At 38.1% G+C, this 11,562-nt stretch overlaps 1 pseudogene; it reads left to right on the top strand.

Moving 5' to 3' along the window:
- The first annotated feature begins 766 nt into the window (after positions 1-766).
- On the top strand, positions 767-9,857 carry LOC149555862 (putative disease resistance protein At4g33300; annotated as a pseudogene).
- Positions 9,858-11,562: the final 1,705 nt, after the last annotated feature.

Below are 11,562 nucleotides of genomic sequence, written 5' to 3'. Positions count from 1 at the left end.
AATAAGAAATATAAAACATTTAATACTATATTTGAACTTGGTAAGAAAATAGTTAGGAATAATTAATATTGATTAGACATTCATTTGTGAGGTGGAAGATAAAAATATTGTTTAAAAAAAGAAGTTAATCTACTTATTACAAATGTGAAAAAGATTAAGTTATAATTAATGCATTCATTAATAGAGTTGTTAGAAAATATTTATATTTTTGTTGGAAGAAATTGAATTTTTTCATTTTCTTTTTTATAATAAGCCAATACAATTTTCAAAATATTATATTTTTTAATTTCAAAAAAAAAAGCAAACATTAATTTATCTTTTAGCTAATATAGAACCTCATGATTCCATTCGTTTTTGTAAAAGGTCGGAACTAATAATTACAAAAATGGTTGACTGACTCTCCCTCTCTTGTACTATTTTGAAAACTTTAATTTTTCTAATTTTCTTGAAAGACTCCGGGTTTTCCTAGACAGTGAACCGAAGAGAGGTAAAGGCAGGAAGAAGGGTCTCATATGTGGAAAATTTGTTCGTTCACTCGCTAAATGCATACAATTCATCATGGAAAAAGTGTGCGAGAAATTTCCACTCTGCTTCCAACATCCCGCGTTCAATTTGTTTGCTTGCTCGCTAAATGCGTACAATTCAGCGTGGAATCAACACTGCAAGAAGTTTCCTCTCAGCTTCGATATCCCGCCATTTCCACTTCACTCTCAGGAGTCATTGATAAATAAGTGGCTGCCCTAATCACCCTCGATACGCTAACAAAATGGTTTCTGCCATTGTTCTCGCGCTTGTTCAAGGAGCTGCTGGAGAGGTTGTTAGAGCGCTTCTCTGTAGGCCTGTTGATGCGGGTGTCGATACCCTTCTCTCAGGCTGTCAAAAATTGGGACAATGAGTGAGCGAGGGGTTGTTATGCTTGCAACCCTCATCTTCATTTGCAAACTCATACATTCCAAAACTACCCAAACATAGCGTGGGTTTGGAGAATCAAGTAGGGGATTTGAAAAGGCGGTTATTTGAAGTTAATTTCAATAAGATCGGAGTGATGGGAATTGGGGGCAGGGGCAAAACAACCTTGGTTGCTGCTCTCTGCAGGGATTCTGATGTCCAACGTAAGTAGACCATATATTTACTCTTTGAATCAAGTAATCTCGTAAAATGCATTTTTTGGGAGTTGCTCTGAGGAGGGATGCTGAAACCATAAGTTAACCATTTACACACACCCACACAAAAATTCGTGCTGAATCAAGGAATTTTGTTAAATACTTGTTTTCGTATTGTCTGGGCTTTGATAGGAATTAGATCTGAGAAGAGGAGGCTATTTTAATGCTGGCCTATATTCGCCCAAGTGCTGGGCAACCTATTTCGCTGCTAGGTAAAATGTGCGTCACTTTAGCAATCGGATGCAGGAACTGTATGTGTTCAATCGCACTTAGGTAAGCTTATGTCAATGCAATCTTCTCCCCCATCTTCTCAATATATCCTCTTCCTCTCCTTCTTCTCAAAGAGCTTAACGGCCATTCATATCTCCTCTCTTCCCTTCAATAACCCCCTCCTCTCCTCTTTTACGCATATGAAGAGCATTTATTCATCATCTTGCTTTACTTGCTGTAGTCCTCTCTTCTTCCCCTTAATCTGTACTCTTCTCTGCTCTGCTCTCCTCTTCCTCTTAAGCTATCCTGTTTGGCCACTCCTGTGAAGACATTTGTCCTCCAGTTCTCATCTTTGATCCATCCATTCAAGCCCCTGATCTATCAAGACCTTACTATCAGGTCAAGTGGCCAATATGCGGAATACTTATGCTTAGGATAGCTTTTATTTTCACTGGGAAGTGGGCTTGTCCTCTGATATCAAAATGACAAGTTAGAAAATGTTTCCAATGAGGAAGTGGTGGGTTTAGAGCTTCTAGTCTGGTTGGCAAAGTTGCGTGGGGATTTTTAGCCTGGCTACAATCCTGCGTTAAACTTCTAGGAAGACTAGAATATAAGACCTGATCTCACTTACTGTAGTATGCTCTTTGTGTTCACACTTGTGTATATTGGTAACATCACCGTATCGTGGTTAGACTTGCCCGTCAACCTCTCAATAAAGAAGTCAAATTTCAATATCTTGATCCTAACTTACTTCCCAATGCATTCTAACGACAGCAGTAATGGGAGAGTTGAAAGAATTCATATATTGCTGCAGTGATTATGAATCTGCATATGTGCTCAATGTTAATTATTGTTAGTTGGACAGCTGTTATTTCTGACCCGGAAATAGCAGCACTATTTATGGGTAGCTTGGACAGCTGTTCGTCCTTATCTATGAATAGCGGTTGTATTTATGGGTGGTTTGGACAGCTGTTTGTCCACTTGCCAAAAATTAGTAAATGGTTATTATTTACTAATTTTAGAGATTCCCTTTTGGACACCTTGCAACCAATTCTATTATTGGCTGTTGAGTTGTCTTAATCTTAGCCGTTGGTTTGATTTAATCTCGGTCGTTGGTTTACCAACGAGAGTAGTATAAAAAGGGGTCTAGGGGGCATTTGGAGAGCAAGGCAGGAAGCTTTTGGAGAAGCAGTTTGCAGTGTTAGCAAACAGTCTTGCAGTATTAGCAAGGGAGAAGCTTTCGTGAAGCAGTTTGCAGTGTTAGCAAACAGTCTTGCAGTGTTAGCAAGGGCACAACGAGAAGCTTTGGTGAAGCAGTTTGCAGTGTTAGCAAACAGTCTTGCAGTGTTAGCAAGGACACAAGGAAGAAGCGTTTTGGAGAAGGAGTTTGCAGTGTTAGCAAACAGTCTTGCAGTGTTAGCAAGGGCGCAGTGTTAGCGCAGGGATAGCAGTGAGAAATATCAGCGGGAGAAATTAGGAGGTTGTCGGAGTTCTGCCAGTGTGAGGCAAGAAATTTTGTATCTCTTGATTTGCTGAAGTTTAATATAATTTCTCATCTGTAGAACTGGTTTTCCCTTAGGGGTTTTTCCAGGGACAATTTGTCCGAAAATATTGTGTTGATTCTGTTGCGCATTTCTTTCCGTATTTTAAGTGAAGTTGCAGTTGTGTTATTTTTCGATATTAGCTGGGAATTTATTTTCAGCAGTTTAATAATCATTTGTGATAGGAGATTAATAATCAGTGACTGCAATAGTTTGATTTTTCACATGGTATCAGAGCATTGTTAAGGGTAGAAGAGTTTTGCCGTAGGAAAGAAATTTTGATCTCTTTAGATTTATTATTGCTTTAAACCCTTGAGATGGCTTCAGCTGGTTTGAGAGATCAGGATAGATTGGATGGTGCCTCAAATTTTGGTGTCTGGAAGGCCAGAATTTCTTTATTGTTGGAAGAGAATGGTATCAAGGATTATGCTACCAGTGGTGTACCTGTACCAATGGATGCAACACAGCTTGCAGCATATAGGAAGGACGATGCCAAAGCGAGGAGGATTATCCTTGATGGTGTCAAGGATCATATTGTTCCACATATCTCGGAGCTAGATATAGCAAAGAAGATGTGGGACGCGATTCTAAATCTGTACCAGAATGCTACCACTAACAGGAAGTTGATTCTCAGAGAGAAGCTAAAGAATACCCGGATGAATCAGGGAGAAGATGTCACAAGTTACCTCACCAGGCTCAGACTTGTCAAGGATGAGTTAGCAGCTGTTGGAGATACCCCTAGTGATGATGAGCTAGTGAGAATAGCCCTAAATGGGTTTACTAAACAATGGAGTGTCTTTGTTCAAGTTGTCAGTGGACGAGATACTTTACCGAGTTGGGATCGACTATGGACTGATTTCACTCAGGAGGAGTTTAGACTAAGTCTTGTCAATGGGGCCAACAAGAGTCAGAAAAATGAGGTGGAACAAGAGAACGTTGCCCTAGCGGGTAAAGGGAAAGCAAAGAAGGGATCTAGCAAAGGATCAAATTCACAAAGTGAAAAGAAGAAGAAGGACCTTTCTAAGGTCAAGTGCTTTGGATGTCACGAGTTTGGCCACTATGTCAGTGATTGCCCAGAGAAGAAAAAGGGTAAGAAGCAGGTGGCAGCTTCAGCAAGTGCAGAAGAACTCTCCAGGAGAATGGAAGATGAGTTTGCACTTATAGCTTGTATGGTTAGCTCAACCTCACAGTGTGTTTGGTATATAGATAGTGGGGCGTCATTTCATATGACAGGAGTTAGAGAGTACTTCTCCAGTTACAAGGAGGAGGACACCAACATCCAGATTTCTATGGGAAACTTGTCCAAACTCAACCCTGTTGAGAAAGGGACTGTTCAGTTTCAGAGGGAGAATGGAAAGATAATTCCTCTTCATGATGTGTTATATGTGTCAGGCTTAGGTATGAATTTGATTTCTGTATCTGTTCTTCAGGATAGGGGGTATAATGTACTCTTTAGAGGGACACATGTGTTGATTAAGCACAAGGATTGGAAATCACCCATAACTATTGGAGTTAGGAGTGGTTGCCTTTATAGATTGCAGTTTGATACTCCTAAGGCACTTATGAGCAACAATAATCCTAGAGATCTTGGAGAGCTATGGCATAGGAGGTTGGGCCATATTCATCATGGAGCACTTAGATTGCTTCGTGAGACCGTGACAGGTGTTCCAGAGGTGAGCACAGAGCATGATGATGTATGTAAGGAATGTGTGTTGGGGAAGTTTGCGAAAGCATCTTTTCCAAGGAGTGACACCAGATCTAAGGGTGTTCTTGATCTAGTACATTCAGATGTTTGTGGACCAATGTCAACGAAATCTCTCAGAGGATATGAGTACTATGTTACTTTTATTGATGACTTCTCTAGAAAGACCTGGATATACTTCTTGAAGACTAAAGATGAGGTTTTCAGTCAATTCCAAGAGTTCAAGGCTCTTGTGGAGAACTCGACAGGAAAGAAGATAAAGGTTCTTCGGTCAGACAATGGAGGTGAGTACAAAGGAAATGTCTTCCAGGAGTTTTGCACCAGAGAAGGAATCAAGGGAGAATGGACTGTTCCTTACAATCCACAGCAGAATGGAGTTGCTGAGAGGAAGAACTGTTCTATATCGGAGGCAGCAAGAGCTATGCTACATGACCAGGACATGCCCCGTTACTTATGGGCAGAGGCGTGTAATACAGCAGTCTACATTCAGAATAGAGTTCCACACAAGGTGTTAGGGAAGATGACACCAGAGGAGGCTTTCACAGGGAAGAAGCCAGATGTTAGTCACTTCAGGATATTCGGGAGTTTGGCATATTGTCATATTCCTGGAGATACACGTACAAAGTTAGATCAGACTGCAGAGAGGGGGTACTTTGTTGGGTATAGTGAGACCTCAAAGGCATACAGGGTTTTCATTTCGGGGACTAAAAGAGTTATTGTCAGACGGGATGTCAAGTTCTTGGAGGACAAGGCATTCAAGAGATCCAGAGATTTGCCAGCAGATGATCAGAGTGAGCAGCCAACAGAAGCTCCAAGACCAAGTCAAGGGCATCAAAGCTCAAGTACAGTTACCAGTACGAGTGTAGACTCAGTTAGTGAAGATTCACAGAGTATGGAGCAACAGGTGCAACAGGAAATGCATTTGGAAGATTTAGAGGTTGACATTTCATCCTCTACAGTTGGCAGCAGGAACCATGTGGTTCCAGATACACAAAGGGATAGTCAGGAGTTTGTGGGAGCTCCTAGGAAGAGTACTAGACAGCGAAGACAACCAGCCAAGTTCAATGACTATGTGGCATTAGTTAGTCAGTTGGTAGATAGTGAGCCTTCTAGCTATCAGGAAGCTGCAGAACATCAGGTATGGCGAGATGCTATGGTTGAGGAATATTCTTCAATAATGCAGAATGATGTGTGGGAGGTAGTACCTAGACCAACAGATAGGGCTGTAGTTGGATCACGCTGGATCTATAAGATAAAGCACGGTGCAGATGGTAGCATTGAGAAATACAAGGCTAGGTTTGTGGCAAAGGGGTTCTCTCAGAAGGAGGGAATAGACTATGAGGAGACATTTGCTCCAGTTGCAAGGTATACTTCTATACGAGCTGTAATCTCACTTGCAGCACAGATGGGATGGCAGATCCATCAAATGGATGTCAACACAGCATTCCTCAATGGTGAGTTGAAGGAGGAGGTATACATAGAACAACCAGAAGGCTTTGTAGCACACAGCAAAGAGACCCACGTGTGCAGATTGAAGAAAGTTGTTCGACTACAATACATACCTACAGATGAGCAGGTAGCAGACATTCTGACGAAGGCTTTGGGAAAGGCCAAATTTATCTTCTTCAGAGATAAGATGGGTGTCATGCAGAATAGCTTCCTCGCTAAGAGGGAGTGTTAATTATTGTTAGTTGGATAGCTGTTATTTCTGACCCAGAAATAGCAGCACTATTTATGGGTAGCTTGGACAGCTGTTCGTCCTTATCTATGAATAGCGGTTGTATTTATGGGTGGTTTGGACAGCTATTTGTCCACTTGCCAAAAATTAGTAAATGGTTATTATTTACTAATTTTAGAGATTCCCTTTTGGACACCTTGCAACCAATTCTATTATTGGCTGTTGAGTTGTCTTAATCTTAGCCGTTGGTTTGATTTAATCTCGATCGTTGGTTTACCAACGAGAGTAGTATAAAAAGGGGTCTAGGGGGCATTTGGAGAGCAAGGCAGGAAGCTTTTGGAGAAGCAGTTTGCAGTGTTAGCAAACAGTCTTGCAGTATTAGCAAGGGAGAAGCTTTCGTGAAGCAGTTTGCAGTGTTAGCAAACAGTCTTGCAGTGTTAGCAAGGGCACAAGGGAGAAGCTTTCGTGAAGCAGTTTGCAGTGTTAGCAAGGGCACAACGAGAAGCTTTGGTGAAGCAGTTTGCAGTATTAGCAAACAGTCTTGCAGTGTTAGCAAGGACACAAGGAAGAAGAATTTTGGAGAAGGAGTTTGCAGTGTTAGCAAACAGTCTTGCAGTGTTAGCAAGAGCGCAGTGTTAGCGCAGGGATAGCAGTGAGAAATATCAGCGGGAGAAATTAGGAGGTTGTCGGAGTTCTGCCAGTGTGAGGCAAGGAATTTTGTATCTCTTGATTTGCTAAAGTTTAATATAATTTCTCATCTGTAGAACTGGTTTTCCCTTAGGGGTTTTTCCAGGGACAATTTGTCCGAAAATATTGTGTTGATTCTGTTGCGCATTTCTTTCCGTATTTTAAGTGAAGTTGCAGTTGTGTTATTTTTCGATATTAGCTGGGAATTTATTTTCAGCAGTTTAATAATCATTTGTGATAGGAGATTAATAATCAGTGACTGCAATAGTTTGATTTTTCACACTCAACCCTTGCAATTTATTGGCCACCACATCGCAGAAAAAACTGCCCTTAGTAGGAGAAGAAAAACAACACAAATACGATACAGACTCAATGAATTAGCAATTTAGCAAATAAACTTATTTATGTTTGTTAATTAATTACTAATGAGACCTTACTTATACTTGTCTATCTATTGGAAATAACCCTTGCGTTCTTTTCTGATTTCCTTGACCTTACATTCTCCATTCTTCTTCTCAGAACGTTTTGGAGACAAGATAATTTTGCAAACAGTTTCACAGCTACCAGATAACAAGACGATTCTTGAGAACATATGGAAAATGATTACTGGGGATCAACCGTTGCCTGATTCTCAGAGTGAGAGCATTCATGAGGCTCTTCAGGAAATACTCAGGCTTAAGCGAGAAAATATTCTAGTCATATTAGATGATGTGGGGCCAAATGTTAATCTCGAAGAATTGTTGTTTGAAGCAGAGGGATGCAAGATTGTTGTTACAGTCAGGGACAGTGTCAATTCCATACACCTTGATAGCACTCATTATATGTCTTCGCTTGGAGAGGAAGATGCTCTATCCCTCTTTTGTTATTGGGCCTTTGGACAAGAAAGCATTCCAGATGGATGGTTCAACAAGCAACTAGTCAAAGAGGTATACCTATGTCTATCTACGTCTCATTTACTGATTTTAGTGAACCTGAAGTCTGCAAAATTTTCCATAATACGACATTATATTTTGCTAGCTGATATTGTGTAGATCTGCTATCCATTTCGTGTTTGCAATTTAAGAAGCATGGTTCATTTAGTTCAATATGTGTAGATCTGAAGGCCACCCTTTGAGATTATATTGGGGCTAACTAGTCTGTACTAATAGGTAGCAAAAGAATGTCTAGGATTACCACTTGTATTGGAGGTGATTGGACGTTATTTACATAAATACAGTGAAAATGCATATTGGGAATACGCCAAAAGGCACCTTTCACAAGGAACACGAATCAATATTAGATCGTATGAAGAGGATGTTCTCAAGTGCCTAGCACTGAGCATAGAAGATCTAGACAATGATACAAAAAAATGCTTTTTGGACCTGATATTGTTTCCTAAAGTTAAAAAAGTCCCTCTTGATGCTTTGTTTGATATTTGGATTCATGTTCACAACTTAAGCCCAGAGCATGCGTCGATGATTCTTGTTGATCTCGAAAAAAGAGGGCTCTTGAATTTGGTACAGCTAATTCATAATTCAAGGTGAGTGTCTTCTTTTAGATTCTTTTGTTGAAATTGTGTTGAAATATGTAGCAGAAAGATATAGATAGTGATCATCAAGCCACAATATGTAAAATTAACAAGCCGAAAGAGTAAATCTCCCATTTCTTCCAGCATGATCTAAATGGAGTTTGGACATGTAATCATTTTACTTCAACTCAAAATTTGTAACCATTGAAATGTTGCTACTTCAATTTGAAAACTTCGTTTTACTGAAGATTGAATGCATCTTTACTCTTGCTTTCCCAGCAATTGTGAGATATATGCAGTTCAACATGATATGTTGTAGCGTTTGGCTATTTATTGTGCAGAATCTACGGACAACCAAAATGACAAGATACGCAAAAGGTTGAGATTATCTCCATTCTCTTGCTGGGAAGATATAAAAGCCGTTGAGATTATTGCCATTCGCACAGGTTGATTGCTTTAAATTGGTTTATTCATATTCACAATTATCAGGCTTCAAGAAAATGAGTAAGGCCCATCAAAATATATATATATTCCTTCTTTAAAAGGTTTTGAATACTTTTGCAGGTCCAATGAAAGAGAATAAATGGCCTCAATTGGAGTTTTCGGAGGCCCGTGCCCTTGTATTGATATTTGATGGAAATGAATATTTCCTTCCACCATTTGTGTAGGAAATGTCTCGGTTGAAAATTCTTATCATAATCAACCAGAAATCCTGTAGGGCTAAAATTGACGGCATGTCAACCTTTAGTTCGTTGGTTCAACTGAAGAGCCTTCGGCTTGAAAAATTGATTGTCCCTGATCTAGATTATTTTCAATATTTAGAATATCTCAGGAAGCTCTCACTGAGTCTCTACAGCACTGATAAGGGACGATTGGACATTGAAGTGTGCTCAAAGCTGCTTAAACTTGAAGAGATTAATATTGACTGCTGTGAGGATATTGAGGAATTTCCTGTTGGTATTTGCAATTTCACTTTACTGAAAACACTGTCTATAACAAATTGCCATCAACTTCGCAAGATTCCTGAGAATCTGGGGAAGCTTGCAGGATCTCTTCAAGTGCTAAGCTTAGTTGCTTGTCTGAATCTCAAAGAACTGCCAGCCTCAATTTATGAACTTGGAAATTTACATTTCCTTGTCAAGGCTTGGAGGCTCTTCCACGTGACTTCAATAAGTTGGAGAGACTCAAAATTCTCAACATGGGTGACTGCAAAACAATCAAGAAACTTCCTAGAATGGTTAATGGCCTTACGTGTTTGTCAGATGTGATCTGCGACGAGCAATTGAAAAAAGAGTGGTCTCATTTCCGTGAGTCGATTAATGTGATAATTGCAGAACCAACATTTAGTTTAGAGTTTCTGGACAAATAAATTTTCTCTGGCAATCATTTATATTGTGAACAGTGACTGTGGACCATGGGTTGAGTAATTTTCTTTCTAGTTTTAGAAGCAGAGTTAGAAATTAAGACCATTTGTGTCATTGGGGTTGGAGTTCTATCTATGCACTTTAAACTTATGGCAGAATCACAGAGTGCTTAGCACTACCGTCAATATTGTATTAATGTCATCATGATCATGCTGCAATGTTCTTTTCATGGTAAATTGTGCCTGAGCAACAATTAAATCCTTTCGCTTGTGCTTTAACGTGTTTTCCGAGAGTAAGAAATTAGCAGATCAAAATTTTTCTTTTCCGCATATTACATTTTCCTGGGTCTAGCAAATGGAAAGGAATTTATAAATTCTTAAGCCTTAACATATATCTGGGAGATGGTTGAGAACAAACAGAATCAGTATAAGTATGTAATTTCTGGATTTGATTGTGTAGAGTATTTTTATCATTAATGTTTTGGATCATAGTACATGATTCATCAGTATAAGTACGTAATTTTTGGATTTGATTGTGTAGAGTTTTTTTACCATCAATGTTTTGGATCATACTACATGATCCATCATCAAGATACAAGAGAACAAGAAGATCCATAGTGAGGAAAAAAATGAATACTCCATGCAAAATTTCTATCAGCCCTTTGCCAAAAAAATTCTGATGTGGAACTCTATGTATGACAGAAGTCAAAATCATTCTAAAAGTAGGAACCACTTTTATAAAAAGTTTAACATATTATTAAAATCAATTTGGACTATATTTATGTTTGATAGTTTTTAATTTTTAATTTTTTGATTGGTACATAGTTTTTAAATTTATTATCATGTAACTAAATTTAATAATATTGTTTTACTTATGATAATTTAATTGAATAAGGGACTTGTATATTCATTTACAATTAATATTCTATTATTTTATTTCAATAAATAATACATTTGACTTTTAAATTTTATAGTACACTATAATTTTGTATTAACATTTCTATTTTGACAATTAGTGGAATATCTATATATATATATATATATATATATATATATATATATATATATATATATATATATATATATATATATATATATATATATATATATATCAATGTTGGTGAGCTAATCTTTTTGTTATTCTAGACAGCTTTGTACATTGTTATTAGTCCTTGCAAATTAATGTACGGGCATACAATTAATTTTTAAAAAAAGAAATATCTTAATAGTCCAAAATTGAAAATGATTTATATTTAAAATATATTTATGTTTACTAATTTCATCATTCTTATTGATTGTTATATTTTTGTTAGGGGCTAAAAGTATTTTTTCTGGGACTAAAAAGCCTCCATCAATCTGGATATTCTGTATCATTTTATTCTAGGGACTTACATCTTACCCAAAATCTACTAGGTGTGTTCAAATCAAATCATTTTTACAAACAACACTTAAATTGGTAGGGGATTTTCTAGCCTCAACCCAAAACCAGCCACTATAAATTGAAAATTGAGAAGTCCTTTCTTCTAATATGAGGCCCAATTAGCAAATCTTATGGTACGACGTCTGCTTCCCCGTGCAACTCTCTCTTTTTAATTGGAAGAAATCTTCTTTCAACATCAAAATTTTTAATTTTAAAATTATGAACCCTAGTCAATTTCCTTGTACTGATCAATGCCTTCTGAAATCAATTTGGTTTTGTATCTTTTCTTAC

This window comes from Cupressus sempervirens, chromosome 5 (assembly GCF_028749045.1).
Source record: "Cupressus sempervirens isolate cs-2001-9-10 chromosome 5, ASM2874904v1, whole genome shotgun sequence".
NCBI lineage: Eukaryota > Viridiplantae > Streptophyta > Pinopsida > Cupressales > Cupressaceae > Cupressus > Cupressus sempervirens.
This window is presented reverse-complemented; position numbering and strand designations above follow the sequence as displayed.